This window comes from Corylus avellana, chromosome 4 (assembly GCF_965113065.1).
Source record: "Corylus avellana chromosome 4, dhCorAvel1.hap1.2, whole genome shotgun sequence".
Taxonomy (NCBI): domain Eukaryota; kingdom Viridiplantae; phylum Streptophyta; class Magnoliopsida; order Fagales; family Betulaceae; genus Corylus; species Corylus avellana.
In genome coordinates this window covers 27,826,806-27,839,485 of record NC_142493.1, presented here as the reverse complement: position 1 = coordinate 27,839,485, position 12,680 = coordinate 27,826,806, and the positions used below count along the sequence as shown (strand labels likewise).

At 33.7% G+C, this 12,680-nt stretch overlaps 2 pseudogenes across 1 annotated transcript; one reads left to right on the top strand and one right to left on the bottom strand.

Moving 5' to 3' along the window:
- Nucleotides 1-2,761: 2,761 nt before the first annotated feature.
- LOC148586569 (UPF0481 protein At3g47200-like) lies at nt 2,762-6,147 on the top strand (annotated as a pseudogene). The gene is made up of 2 exons (XR_015911968.1): nt 2,762-2,874; nt 4,647-6,147. The product of XR_015911968.1 is annotated as a UPF0481 protein At3g47200-like (transcript).
- Nucleotides 6,148-7,529: 1,382 nt separating this feature from the next.
- LOC148586568 (stemmadenine O-acetyltransferase pseudogene) lies at nt 7,530-8,816 on the bottom strand (annotated as a pseudogene).
- Nucleotides 8,817-12,680: the final 3,864 nt, after the last annotated feature.

Here is a 12,680-nt window from a genome sequence, read left to right as displayed (position 1 = left end):
AATCATCTATCCATTATATTTAATTTTATTGGGTTTTAGAATATCTGGTTTGAGTCAAATTAATTCATTATGGATGGAAATCGACTGCCCATAAACTTCATGAAAAATGTTTTACGTTCCTTTTACATTGCTTTGTCCTTTTCTTTTTTTTATTGAAAGTTGTTTACATGTTAGGAATTTGCTTTTGGTTTTAAGATTTGTTGTTGAATGCTGTGGGATTTGCTTCCTGAGTTCTAAAATTTACTTATCCAATCTCAAGTTGATGGACAAGGCTTGATTGAAAAATGACCATCGTAGTAATAACCTTTGGATAATAATATACACATTTGGATTATTATTAAAGTTTCTGTTCATCTGCTTGTAGCTAGTTTCTATACATTTCCAAACACTGGCTGTGGGTATTAATGCTGTTCTATACTGTAGTGTGGTGTGGTTTAATGTATTTTCATTAGATCTGGTTTTTTTATGTCCCTATTGTAGGAAGCTGAGCTCGCTAGAGAGAAGACAAATGGACACAAGCTGGACAGGTCTCATATTTTTGCTGTGAACATGTGCCTTATAGAGTATGGTTTGAAGGGCAGCAGGGGAATCTTTTTGAAGACTAATTAATCTCAATAACTACCAAGTGTTACTAGGATAAGAAGCTTTTCTTCTCTGTTTCTAATGAAATTCTTCTTTGTTGACACTTATTTTGTGCATATGTACTTGCATAGCTATTTTTCTTTAGGTATAGTAGGACTTGGAGAAAAATAGCAATTCAAAATACAAATCTTTCTAGACCTGTCACATAGAAACAATTGAGATTATAATGTGATCTCTTGCAAAGTTTTTATTCAGATAATTTTCCTTTTCAATAGTTATGTGAGCATAATATATATATATATATATATATATATATATATATATATATATATACTTTTAATTTAATGTAAATCATATTTTACTCAAATAGGGTGTGAAAATACTTGTATGATGTAAGAGTTTAATGGTAAGTTTGGCCTATTATAACTACTATATATATAATAAAATCCAAAAATTAATTATTATTATTATTATTATTTTTTTAAATTTTCTCATATCATTAGCGGCGACCTTAAAGTCGCCGCTAATGATAGTGGAATAGCGGCGACTCTTAGAGTCGTCGCTGATAATAGTGGAATAGCGGCAACTCTCGGTTGCTGCTATTAATTTTTTAAATTTTTTTATATAATTAGCGGCAACATTAACGTCGCCGCTAATGATAGTGTAATAGCAGCAACTCTTAGAGTCGTCGCTGATGATAGTGGAATAGCGGCAACTAAGAGTTGCCGCTATTAATTTTTTTAAATTTTTTTATATAATTAGCGGCGACCTTAAGTCGCCGCTAATGATAGTGTAATAGCGGCGACTCTTAGAGTCGTCGCTGATGATAGTGGAATAGCGGCAACTAAGAGTTGCCGCTATTAATTTTTTTTAAATTTTTTTTATATAATTAGCGGCGACCTTAAAGTCGCCGCTAATGATATACCAATAGCGGCGACCTTGAGGTAATTTCGAACATATTTTTGCGGCGACCAAAAAAGTCATTAGCGGCAACTCAAAGTTGCCGCTAATGATCCCTTATTAGCGGCGATCCTAAAAGTCGCCGCTATTTGGCATCAGCGTCCGATTACTAGCAGCAACCAAATAGCAGCCACTTTGTTGCCGCTATTGGTAAATAGCAGCCATTTTTGGGTCATTAGCGGCGACTTGGAGTCGCCGCTAATGACCAAATTTTTTGTAGTGAAACAAATTGTACAAGTCTCCGTTCCAAACGCATTGCACAAAACCTCTATCACTAATGTTAATGAATTTCAAGCTGATAATTACATATCCATCTACCGATAAAATCAAGGTGTTCAAGCCCAATATCACCTACCAGCCAGTTTAGTTGTTCTTTCCTTCTTGCCCTTTTTCTTGCTTATACAACTTGGCTGCTGAAGACTCTGCTCATCATCAACATTTACATTTTTTAAGTTCCATTTAATTATTAATTATACAACATTTTCATATCAACATTTTAGAGAATATCAAATCAAATACAATAAAACTATATCTCATAATTTGAATACATTCAATTATAACTTAAATCAAATCCAATAATATATATACTACAACAGTGTGAACTAATTAGTTTGACTCCCAATGTATTTAGCGCACTTACAGCATTCACAATAAACTTTATACTTCAAGCTTTTCTCTAAAACTTTATACAGCATTCACAATAAACTTTATACTTCAAGCTTTTCTCTAAAACTTTATACAGCATTCACAATGAATGCTCTTAAAACGCCTATTTTTTTTTAGAAATATGTTCCATATACTTTTTTCAATCATCTTTTAATTATCTAATTTTACAAATCTAATAAATTTATCAATTAGATTCTTCGTAGAATATATCATATGGGTCCTTCATAATTTCAATTATGAATTCAATCATTCGCTAAGATACGAGAAAAAATAATTTTTTTCGTTCATTTTTTTTACCTATTGTAATTTCTCTATCAATAGTCAAGTACACAATGGAAAAAGTAGTCATAAGGACGAAACTTATCAGGAGTGTCAGATCATAATCAGAGAAGGTCACATGGCTACAAAGTACTGATTAAACGTGTTCACAAATAAGGGGAGGAAAAAGGGTGTGGGACATGTTTGGTTGTTGATCAATAATTAGAACCGGGTAAGCAACAACGTAGGTGTTCTCAGACATCCTGACGCAGATAGCAAAGCTAGTTCCTTATAAGAGCCACTACAGTCGTCATCCGTCTTGTATCAATTCTATGCTTTAGCGTTTTGATTAAAGGCCAAGAAACAATCTGCAGAGGCCATCTACAGTCAAGTCTTTACACAAATTAAGTGAGTTCCATTACCCTTCTTCCTTTTTTTTTTTTTTTTCTTTTTTTGAGATTTGTTTTCCTTCTCTAACATGCTAAAATATTGTAGACGATTTCTTTTTTCTACCTATCATGTTCTGTAATTTGAATTTATTCCATCACTGGATGATGATCTTAAGAAAAAAGAGAACATATTTTACTTAGACCTCCTTATCTATGTATGCATAAAAAGAATACCAAAAATAAAAGTGTTTGGATTATGTGTATCTATAAAAACTTCACTTCCTTTGATAATTTTTTCTTTTCCTTCAATTCACTTATTTGTTTTGTCTTTAAAAGACATATTAACAAATATTCCATAACACAAAAAACTCACATAATACTCAAAATTATTTGCAATAAGCTCCTTGTAAAGTGTCTAGATTGAAATGCAATGATAGTATGTGGAACCTTGATGTCATTTTTAAAGTTTGGAGGCATTAGTACAAAATGAGTGATAGTTCGAGAGGTTAAAGTATATTTTTTTCCTATTTTTTATTCATGCTAAACATTGGAAAATATGAAGAAATATTTTTAAAAAAATTTTATGTTGAAACAAATTGAGCCTAAATTTAAAATGGAGACTGACTTGACTTCCAACAGTATAGATAATATTACAAACTTTTTAAAGTTTTAACATACTAAATTAGAGTTTTTAAAGTTTAGGGAATGATTACAAAAACGCTGAAAGTTCAGATGAATTAAGTAAAGTTTTCCCTTAAAAGAATCATATTCTAGGAAAAAAAGGAATGGAACCCACGGCAGCCAAGCAGCAATTTGTTTTGTTTTTTTTTTTTTTTAAATAATAATAATAATAATAATTTTTAAACAGTGGCATTTTGGGTATTTTAGCAAGCTCAGTTAGGATTTAACAAAAAAAAAACTAATGCAGAGGTGACATTGCAAATTTTTTAAAGTTTGATATACTAAATTAAGTGTTTTAAAAATTGCAAAAGGGCCGAAAGTTTTTTTAGGGTTAATTGAAATTTTTCGTTCTTTTAATCTAGCTAGTGTGCATATTGATATGTTGGGCATTGACTTGTTATATCGAAACAAATGGAGTCTAACTTAAAATGTAAGAGAATCACTAATATGATTATTTTACTCTTTAATCTACTGACCATATTAATCTGTTCAATATGTTACTCTCAACTCTTGTTTATTACATTTTGGATCCTTTAAAGAGTCTTAAGTCCTCATATTGAGGTTCAAAAAAAAAAGTTCTCATATTGAGTTTCACCCTCCATGTCCATTGGAAATCGTGATTTATATTCATATTGGTGCTGCATCCTAGCACCCGCCATCAACTTCTAGCATTTTATTTATTTTATATTTTATTTTTCAACCTTGCGAAACAATAGAAACAACTTGTCGTTTTATGTTAAATGTAATTGAAGTAAGAAGTTTGAAGGAAATAGGATCATGTATCTTCATATCCCATCACCAGGAAAGTGAAAGTGAAATAAATAAGTTGCTACAACCCTATTACTAATTACCTATAAAATAAAATAATAGTCGCTCTAAGATAATGCTTTGAAAATGGAACCTAAGTGAATGTAAATGCCAATGAGATCGAAATCTTCAGCAGCCTAGCTAGTTGTGTAAGCAAGACTGCAAGAGGAGGGGAAGGAAGGAAAGAAAAAACTAAACAGACTGGTAGATGGATATGTAATTGTGAGCTTGAAATTCATTAAAGTTAGTGATTGGTTTTGTGCAAAGTATTTGGAACAGATCTGACTTGTACAATTTGTTTAGAACATGAGCGATGTTGATGAAGTTGATCTTGTCTCCATTTGTATTGATGAAAAACTTGCTGGTATTACTCCAAATGATCCAGAGTGTTGTATATTTAGAGTGCATACCCAGTTACGCAAGGTAAATGAGAAAGCATACGAACCTAAACTGCTTGCCATTGGTCCTTACCACCACGGCAAGGACGAGTTGAAGCAGATGGAAGATCACAAATTGTTGTATTTACAACAACTTCTTCAAAGGAGAGAGGAAAAAAGTGTGGAAAGATACAGTAAGGCCATGAGAGAATTGGAAGGAAGAGCTCGAAGATACTATGCAGAACCCATTAGCCTAACCACGGATGAGTTTGTAGAAATGATGCTACTTGATGGGTGTTTCATCATTGAGCTGTTTCGCAAGTGCGCAAAGGAGGAGCTAAGAGATGAATGTGACCCAATCTTCCAATTGGGTTGGATGCTCCCTATGTTATGGTGTGATGTACTGCTATTCGAAAACCAACTTCCATTATTTGTTCTCACTAAATTGTGCAAGATGACTCAGCTAGTTTCCAACCAGCAGGACAACTTTAGTCTTCTTTTCATGCTCTTTTCCAGATGTTTAATATTATCAAGTCATGAATTGACCCAACTCGGGCTTTATCTATTTGTTTTGCCACTTAGAATTGGGTATCAAGTAGATGCCCAAAACATTGGGCATCTACTTGCTTTGGCACATAAATCTGTCACTACTCTACCACATGTCAGAATCAGTACAGGTGGGAATGCTGAAGGGTGGAAGTCGATACGTAGTGCCACAGAGCTTCAAGAGGCTGGAGTTGAATTCAAGAAGCTTGAAACGGATGGCTTCTTAGACATAAAGTTCAAGAATGGGGTCATGGAAATTCCATTTTTGAGAATAGTTGATGAAACAGAATGTATGTTCCGAAATCTGGTTGCGTATGAGCAATACAGTCGAAATAAGACTCCTCAATACTTCACAGAATATATGGGCTTCATGGATAATCTCATCAACTCTCCAAAGGATGTTGAATTGCTTCGTCGATGAGGAATTATTGAAAATTGTTTGGGTGATGATGAAGCTGTCTCCACCATGTTTAACAAGATTTGTCACAATGTCGGTGTAACCAACTTATGTTATACTCAAATTCTCAGAGATGTGAACAACCATTGCCGCAGACCTTGGAATGTGCGGAGAGCAAAATTGAGGCGCAACTATTTCAATAGTCCTTGGGCATTGATTTCATTTATTGCAGCTGCCTTTTTGCTCCTGCTTGCTTTAACACAGACCATATTTTCCGTTATTTCTTACATTGTTTCCAAAAAGTAACAAGTACATGTTATTTTGATCCCATAATTAGTTCATATTACATAATTTTGAAATAATGTTTTAGAAAATTCAATGACTTAAATGGCTCCTCAGGAAATCTTTCTGCTGAACTAGAGTCATCTTTGCTGTACTCAAATGGTTATTGTCTTGGGAACTACCTTATTAGAGGTTGCTTATGGGTTTGTACTAATGTTCTACGCATCAATGGAATTGTTGGCTTATTTTCGATTTCCAAATGAAACTCTCTCATTCATGAATCTGATAATTGCAATTTGTTCATAATTAGAGGGTCGCTAGATTTTTTACACATTTTTTTGTGGCTTTCTATCATTTGGAACCATATATATGAACACAAACATGCTAGCTAGGAACATGTTTCTTCTTTTTTCTTTTTTCTTTGGTGTGTGTTGAAGTTTTTAACAAGGATGTGTAAATTGGTATATATATATAAATTCATTAAATTCATCTTCTTCTTTTTTTAAATAGTTATATCTTAAATTATTATTTTAACAATAAACCAATAATGTAGAAATTGTAAAGAACATACCAAAATTCATAATTCACTTTACCCTCAATCTTAGGCTACATAAAATGATAGAAGTTGCATAAATTTATAGGGTAGAGAAATGATCAATTTCCTTCTTTAATTAAACCTGCACTCCCCACCAAAGGAGGAGTTTAATAGAAATCACTTCTTGTATTGACCAATAAAATAAAAAGAGTGAAAAAGACAAATTCAATACCTAGTGCTACAGAGCTTCAAGAGCCTAGAGTCAAATTCAAGAATTGATGAAACCAGCCTCGCCCTTCTGGCCCATTCCTCTATCAATATTTCCCTTGATTATTTTTTATAGCCTTGTTGGGAATTAACCTTAAATAAGATCTAACCTAACGCAAATACTCAACAAAATCATATTTAAAGTAAGCAAATCAAACAGATTTGTTTGTTTCACTAGAGTTGACCTTCATCCATAAATCTCTCCCAAGTCCCTAAAACAAGAAACCAAAAGGGGAGAAAAAAATGATAATGAAAGAAAAAGTAGCCGGTACATATGAAATCTCATAAGTAGTAGTTCAAAGAAACAAGAAATGACTAAGCACCAGGCAGTGACAGCTAAGTACATTGTTTCACCTATATGAATCTGGGCGCTTTGGCTTGCTTTGAACAACTGCCTCAATCTTCTCCATCACAGCAGGAGTCAGCAGAGGAATGAGATCAACAGCTTTCCCACGACCATTCGCACATCTTCTCTCAGGCTAGCTAGCTACTTCTCCCGACTAGCTCATAAGACAAATTGATCGATTTGTAAAAATGCATTCTTAATTTCTTATATGGACAATTCACAGGGAAAATGTCTACTTCAATTGAAAGTTTGCTTCAAAGATTTGGGGTCACTTTATTTTTTTCTTGGGATTTATGTTAATGAACAAGGCTCTAACAGGAGATTGTTAGTCAGCACAATAAGGATATTAAAGTACGTACCTTATTCCAGTAAACCCCAAGAAATTAACCTGGAGATACACAAAGGAAAAGAGATCGAATATGTTTGGCCCCTGCACTCAGTAGTCAGCTATTTCCCAAGAAACAAACGGAAGGAGTTCTTCATCGCTATCAAAAACGACAGCGTCTTCCTCTAATATGTTCACAAATGCCTCAATTCCATGCCCATCTCTTGTACTTGTCAACACCACGAGATTCTTGAAAGGCATACTGGGACAGCACACCCAGGTAGGCTCCCCCCACCCAAAATCAGCTTCATAAAGACCAAACCTGCACCAACTTGTAAACCTATGCGACTCCACGTCACCCTTTGACGACATCTCCAACGCCTTTGTCAGCGAATTCGGAATTGCGTCGCTTTCTTCACGTAATCACCGTTGATTCCTTTTATTGCCTTACTTAGCTTCATTGCCAGCGCACGATTACTATCGTGATCATCACCACCATAAAGCTGATCGTGCGGTGATAATACAGCCGTGGCGAAGTACCAAAGATTCCCAAATGAATGCGTTGGCATGGGAGGCACCATCCTGGGGCGTAAGTTCACCGCATGAATTGCAACATGCACTCTCGCTGGTGCGGGTTTTGATTTGGATATCGCCATCAGACGTTTCCATATGAACGCTGTAACCGCCAAAACGCGCCTTGAGGAAGCCTTTTCTTTCAGAGCAGCTATGCTTGATTTGTCGAACACCAATCTTCTTGTTGCGATCTTCTCCTTGGTCACCCCAATGTCTCCCTTCCCCCAAGATATATCTTTCGGTGGGAAGTACGTGGCCGCATCAAATTTTGGACAGACATGATCTTCATCTCCACGGGATGTGGCGCTCCAGGCGCCAAGAAATGTTGTGGCTGAAGATCCATCAGCGATCCTGTGTGAAACACACACACCAACGGCTACTCCGCCACATTCAAAGATATTATATTTGACAGCTAAGAGAACTTCATGGCTTCCATAGGGTTGAAATGGCAGAAACTGGTTCAAGATTTCCATGTTGAAGTGTTGGAGAACTCGTGATAACTTACAGGCAACTTTAGCTTCGTAAAACTCGACCCCCTCATCGTTGCAGTCGATGGAGTGGTCTTCTTTGACGGTTCCAGACAAAGGGTAGAAGCGGTTGAGGGTTTGTATTAGGGACTTTTTAAGACGATTAGATTTTTGGACTTGATGATCAACGTCGTCATGGGCATTATTGGCATGATAAAAAAGGATGATAGGAATATAAGTGGTGGGTGGAAATTGGTCTAGGAAGGAGAGTTTGTGGGTTCGAAGGTGATGGGGTGTTGGAGATGATGGTTTAATTAATGATTTCCTTTGAGATTATTTCAACATTCATCATCGCCATCTCTTCTATTCAGATTTCAGAAGCTAATTAACCCACTGAACCACTGCTTAAGCTTCTTTTCCAAAGAGCTTGCAGAATTTTATAGTGACATGCATGATGTGGATACCTCCCATCAAATTTCAAGGTTAACTATGCAGCTTGCGGCTGCGCCTAGTTCCCATTTGCAAGCATGTTCATGTTGAGCTAGGGTGTCTTTCACCCTCTTAAAAAAAAAAAAAAAAAAAATAGTGTCTTTCACCCATCAATAGACAGAAATTTTCTTCAAACCAGTCTAGAGAAAATATCTTATAACTCATGTAAAATAGTGTCAAGTGTCTGTAAACATTTAAAAGGTACATTAAATTTAGTCTAAATTAGTAAACTGATATTAATGAGGTTAAGAATTTAATGTGCATTTTTAATGTTTAGAGACATTTGCATTATTTTACGTGGGTTGAAAGATATTTCCTCCAGACCAATTTTGAGAAAATTTCAGTCCCCCATCAAGTCAATCAATCCTACCACTAGTACCTTTACTACTACTCCAACTTGGTTTTGGTCTTCGAGAATAGCCGGCATTATTCCTTTTATGAAAAATTTTTGATTGAGTGATAAAAAGTGATTGATTTAATATAAAAATACATTAAAATGTTAACTTTTGTGAGAGGAAAAATAAAGTAGTTTTGAAAATATGTTGATTTTCTTCTAAAAACAAGGGAATGGAAAAGAGAGGGGGTTGCGAGGGAAATCTAGCAATAGCAGCTCTGCATAAGTTATGTCTTTTATTGTTTTCTACGTGTAGCCATGTTATTGAATAGATAATTAGCGCGTATGGGGTTGCAAGAGAGATTGTTTTTCTTTGTTCTCGGAGGAATTTGAATCCTAATCTCTAGCTCAAATGAACTAGAGAGGAGCCGGTTTCTTATAATTAGGATAAGTAAAATGACAAATTTACCCTTCAAATATAATGAACCATTTGAAATGGAGAGAATGCAATTCCTTCTTAGAGGCACTGCACAAGAGTGCTAGGAGAGATTGCTTCTTTCTTCTTGGCATTGCCAATGAGAGAAAAGAAGAGATCGAAACAAAACTGTCATTTGTCCCTGCAAAAAATAAAAAAAAATTGTATTCTTGTCTCTACTTAGAGAAAAATTTTTATTTGAGATTTTAGTATATTGAAACTTTGAATTTTAAGTGATTTTCTCTTTGCTATTTTGTATTTCATCTTTGATATTGAATTTCTTATTGTCGCTGCATGTGGGTTTAATTGGATTAGGTCTCATGGTTATCAAGGGTTTTTCAAGTAAAAAAAAAAAAAGTGGGGCGGGGGGGAGTGTGGGGTGGGGAATGACTTTGTGTTTATCCTTAATTGACCGGTGTTCACCTAACACGTTCTTGATAAAAGGGATGATATACGGAATACAAGTGGGTTGGTGCAAGCTGGTCTAGCTAGGAAGGAAATTAAAGCTATTGGTTTCAAACGTCATGGGGTGTTGGAGATGATGTATGTATGTTTAATTATTTTCATGGAGATTAATTCAACAATATTCATCATCACCATCTCTCTTATTCAGAAGCTAATCAACTGACGGAATGTTTATGCTTCTTTTCTTTTCTAAAAAGCTCGATCTACAGTTAAAGCACGATCGATAGCGGTCGAATGGTAAGTAAGATAAACATGAATAATATGAACCGAGTGTATAAATAAATACTTTATTTTGGCACATTGCTTCTCTATCTGTTTCCTATTTATTGGCCCCCGACAAATAAATAAAGAAGAGAAGGAAAGTGATCGATAAGATGGATCTGGTAGGTGACGTTGATCTTATCATGTATGCACTATATATATATGCATGCACCTGTGTATATTCAATTCAATCACATGGGTTAAGGGGAGACAAGGTTAAAAGAAAGAGTTGAAACAATATTGAATGATAATATAAGTAACAAAATAAATGAAGCAATTAAATATTATATAATTAATTATCGTTTAAAATATATAAATTGAACTTGTACTTTGATTTTTTTTTTTTTTTTTTTATGTTAATTTATTAGTTGTTTTCGACAGTTTTTCACATTTAGAAACTCAACTTAAAAGAACAGTCCAAAACAAAAAATTTAGAAAGATAATTTGGTTATTAAGAGTAAATTGAGAAAATAATAATCAATTCATATGAAAGTATGACGACATATCTAAAAAATTTCAAGAAGTTATGTGTGCTTGTGTCTTTTTATCTAGTTTTTCTCTTCTTTTAAAAATTATTACAATATCTAGCTTTTCTACTTTTTATCCTTGTTTTTCTGTCTAATTATTAAAATCCATATATAGAGAAAATTGTAAAAAGAAAGTTGTTCAAGAAATGAAGACTTTTCTTTTAGTTTGATTCTACGTTGGATGTGCATTATATATATATCTTTGACCAACTTTTGAGCAGTCTCTCCAAATCTCTCGTGGACAAATTAAATTCAAGTGGTCGGTGGGATTTTTGCACACTTTTCACTCGTTTTCAACAGATTACTTTGGTTTTGCATGCAAGTAATGGTGCCCGAGATGACGACTATCTTGAAGTTTTTCATGCAATGTTAGATAGTTGCCTTCCATCTATATGCACATCCTTCACCAACTTATCTCCAAATCTTAATTTTGTGGAGAAATAATTCAAGCTTTTTTTTTTTTTTTTTTTAAATCCTCAAAAGCTTAAGTTAAGTTTGAATGAACCATAATTCACTTTGATATATATATTATGTTAAATCATCATTTGTCTCAAAAATTTAAATTAATAAAAAATAGTAAATTAAATCATTTAATTAATATTCTAACATTTTTACAGTAAACCCTTCACTCGTTCTCCAAGAGTCAGGCATAATCCAATTGACTTTTATTTTCTTGCATCTAGAATATTTGTTAGGTACCAACTTCGAACTATATATATTTGTAAACATTTTTAATTCTGTGGTTGGAAATGGCTTTTTAATATATAACATGAAACAAAAAAAAAAAAAAAATGATTGCCAGCTGAAAATAGAAGAAATAAAAAATGAAAAATGAAAAAACCTTATAAGGTTATGTGTCAAGGTACGTTTCTTTGATCTAAAGAGCTTGCACTTTTACGGAGAAAAGATGGACAAGAGGCAAAAAAGAACAATAAAAATATAGATGGGCACCTATTTCGAGTTGAGCAAAGCTAATTCAACCTCTCACTCAAATACAAGAAACACAAAAGCTATGATAAATTTCAGAGGAGGAAGATGATGATGACGAAGAGAAAATGAAATAATAGAGAGATTTGCTTAATTTTCTTCATGATTTGGAGAAGCTACTCAAAGGTTGGTCAATGACGTGCATATAAGGCAAATATCTATCATTGGATGAAAAACTTCCAGATAGTCGTCATCTATTGAACAAGTTTATCCAGGGTGCCATGACTTGCCTGCAAAACCAAATTATTTTATTGAAAGAGTAATGTTAAATATTACATTCATGTTCTTAATATATATATATATATATATATATAATAGTAATTTATCACAAATTTAATGTTAATTTCAATAGCCGCATTAATCTTTAGAAGACACAAAGAAAATATGAGTTTTCTTTTTAGTATTACAGTATTACAGTATTACTCCTATCGAAAACATTTAAATTTTGTCCACAAGAGATTTGGAGAGACTGATCATTTTGAAGGTATTAAAGTATTGATTAAATGATTAAATTTACTTCTTCCTATCAGCTTAAACTTTTAGGATAATTGATAATTTAACATGGTATCAGAGCCAAAGGGCTAGGACCGAACACTAACTGCGTCAATTCACCCCATTTAAATTAAAAAATATTTTCTTCAAAAAAAAAAAAATTAAAAAATATTTCACGTGTTGGGCATCACC